Source organism: Pseudophryne corroboree, chromosome 9 (assembly GCF_028390025.1).
Source record: "Pseudophryne corroboree isolate aPseCor3 chromosome 9, aPseCor3.hap2, whole genome shotgun sequence".
Taxonomy (NCBI): Eukaryota; Metazoa; Chordata; class Amphibia; order Anura; family Myobatrachidae; genus Pseudophryne; species Pseudophryne corroboree.
The window spans coordinates 424,478,580-424,481,788 of NC_086452.1; the positions used below are offsets into that span (position 1 = coordinate 424,478,580).

The following is a 3,209-nucleotide window of genomic DNA, read 5'->3' on the forward strand; positions in this document are numbered from 1 at the left end:
CCTCCTACTATATATATACTGCGCAAAACTTAAATGCACCACAGGTATGGATGGATAGTATACTTGACGACACAGGTAGGTAGAGCAGTGGACTACTGTACCGTACTGCTATATATTATATACTGGTGGTCAGCAAAATTATGCACTGTCCTCCTACTATATATATACTGCGCAAAACTTTAATGCACCACAGGTATGGATGGATAGTATACTTGACGACACAGAGGTAGGTAGAGCAGTGAACTACTGTACCGTACTGCTATATATTATATACTGGTGGTCCGCAAAATTATGCACTGGCCTCCTACTATATATACTGCGCAAAACTTAAATGCACCACAGGTATGGATGGATAGTATACTTGATGACACAGAGGTAGGTAGAGCAGTGGACTACTGTACCGTACTGATATAATACTGGTGGTCACTGGTCAGCAAAATTCTGCACTATCCTCCTACTATATACTACAATGCAGCACAGATATGGAGCATTTTTCAGGCAGAGAACGTAGATATTTTCAGCACACTGAGCACAAATATTTGCAAGCACACTGAGCACAGATATTTGCAGCACACTGAGCACAGATATTTGCAACACACTGAATACAACTGAGAGAACGCTGCACACGGCCTCTCCCTATCATCTCCAATACACGAGTGAAAATGGCGGCGACGCGCGGCTCCTTATATAGAATACGAATCTCGCGAGAATCCGACAGCGGGATGATGACGTTCGGGCGCGCTCGGGTTAACCGAGCAAGGCGGGAGGATCCGAGTCTGCCTCGGAACCGTGTAAAATGGGTGAAGTTCGGGGGGGTTCGGATTCCAAGGAACCGAACCCGCTCATCACTAATATATATATAAATATATCTCAGAAACCATGCAGGTGCTTCTATTTCTGAAAACGTGCTATATGGAACCTACAACACCTGATATTCCCAAGTGGTCATCCAGCCTGGTACTGATCAGACCCAACACTGTATTGCTTCCAAGATCGGACGAGTTTGGGCATATACAGTGTGGTATGGTAGTAGGTTAGGGGTCACTTTCCAAAGGCAAAGTGCCACTTTTATAGAAGAATTTTTAGGCCCAGAAGGGGAATGTCGGTGATAACATGTCCCCTATGGATAGACTCTTTGGACACAGATGTGCTGGGTTTGTGTTTTTAGTGATCGTCATTCACCTATCAATTACTCATTGGTAAGGGTATACAGAGGATGTAAATCATATGGTCACTGTTGTTGGTACAGTTGCATCAGAGTGGGTGTAGGTGCTCACCCCATATTCCCAAACACAGATATAGGCACCAGTCAGTGGCGTAACTACTGCCCCCGCAGTCCTCGCGGTGGCTTGGGGGCGAGGGGCTGCGGGGGCGCCACTGATTACAGCAGACTGACATGCGGACGAGCGCCCGCATGTCAGTCTGCTTTCTCCTTCCGCCGCCGCTTGTTGGAGGGACACGGACGGCACAGCGTGTGCCTCTCCTGTGTCCCTCCTGCATCATCTCCGGCGGCCGCGGGTCTAATAGGGGGAAGTGCCGTCCGTGAGCTCTAATTGGCTCACGGACGGCACTTCCCCCTATTAGACCCGCGGCCGCTGGAGATGATGCAGCAGGAGGGACACAGGAGAGGCGATCTGTGCCCTCCGTGTCCCTCCAATAAGCGGCGACGGCGGCACTGGGGGGAATATCTGGCACTGGGGGGGATGTCTGGCACTGGGGCATATATGGCACTGGGGGGGAGATGTCTGGCACTAGGGGGGATATCTGGCACTGGGGCATATATGGCACTGGGGGGGGGATGTCTGGCACTGGGGGGGGGATGTCTGGCACTGGGGCATATATGGCACTGGGGGGGAGATGTCTGGCACTAGGGGGGATATCTGGCACTGGGGCATATATGGCACTGGGGGGGGATATCTGGCACTGGGGGGGGGATGTCTGGCACTGGGGGGGGATATCTGGCACTGGGGCATATATGGCACTGGGGGGGGATGTCTGGCACTGGGGCATATATGGCACTGGGGGGGGGGTGTCTGGCACTGGGGGGGATATCTGGCACTGGGGGGGGATGTCTGGCACTGGGGCATATATGGCACTGGGGGGGGGATGTCTGGCACTGGGGGGGGATGTCTGGCACTAGGGGGGATATCTGGCACTGGGGGAATATCTGGCACTGGGGGCATATGTGGCACTGGGGGGGAATATATGGCACTGGCGGCATATCTGGCACGGGGGGAATATCTGGCACTGGGGGCATATGTGGCACTGGGGGAGAATATCTGGCACTGGGGGCATATGTGGCACTGGGGGGGGGGGTATATGTGTACCTGGCACATGGGGGGGGCTATATTTGGCACCGGGGGCATGTGAGTACCTGGCACCGTGGGGGAATATCTGGCACTGGGGTCATATGTGGCACTGGGAGCACAGCCCTAGCAACAAGGACTACCTCCTAGCAACGAGCATGACACCCAGTGCATGAAACACCTGACAACGAGCATGACACCCAGTGCATGAAACACCTGGCAAAGAGCATGACACCCAGTGCATGAAACCCCTGACAACGAGAAGGTAATTGAAAAGTAATTAGAAGCCTTACTGTAGGACTTAATGTGTAATGGGCATTACGGTGTGTGGCATAATGTATCACGGACATTGCGGTGTGTGTCATAATGTGTCACAGGCATTACGGTGTATGGTATACTATATCGCGGGCATTGTGATATGTGGTATAATGTCTCAGGGTCATTGCAGTGTGTGGCATAATGTATCACGGACATTGCGGTGTGTGTCATAATGTGTCAGGCATTACGGTGTGTGGTATACTATATCACGGGCATTGTGGTATGTGGTATAATGTCTCAGGGTCATTGCAGTGTGGCATAATACATAACGGGCATTGCGGTGTGTGGCATAGGGTATAACGGGCAGGGCATTGCGGTATGTGTCACAGGCATTACGGTGTATGGTATACTATATCACGGGCATTGTGGTATAATGTCTCAAGGTCATTGCGGTGTGTGTCATAATGTGTCACAGGCATTGTATGTGCTATAATGTATCAGGGGCATTGCAGTGTATAGCATAATGTATAACGGGCATTGCGATTCCTGTCATAATGTGTCGGGGGCATTACGGTGTGTGGCATAATGTGTCACAGGCATTACGGTGTGTGGCATAATGTGTCACAGGCATTACGGTGTGTGGCA

The 3,209-nt window shown here is 51.5% G+C and overlaps 1 pseudogene; it reads right to left on the minus strand.

Annotated features, from left to right (window-relative positions):
* Positions 1-916: 916 nt before the first annotated feature.
* Positions 917-1,035, minus strand: LOC134962664 (5S ribosomal RNA; annotated as a pseudogene).
* Between the last annotated feature and the right edge of the window lie 2,174 nt (positions 1,036-3,209).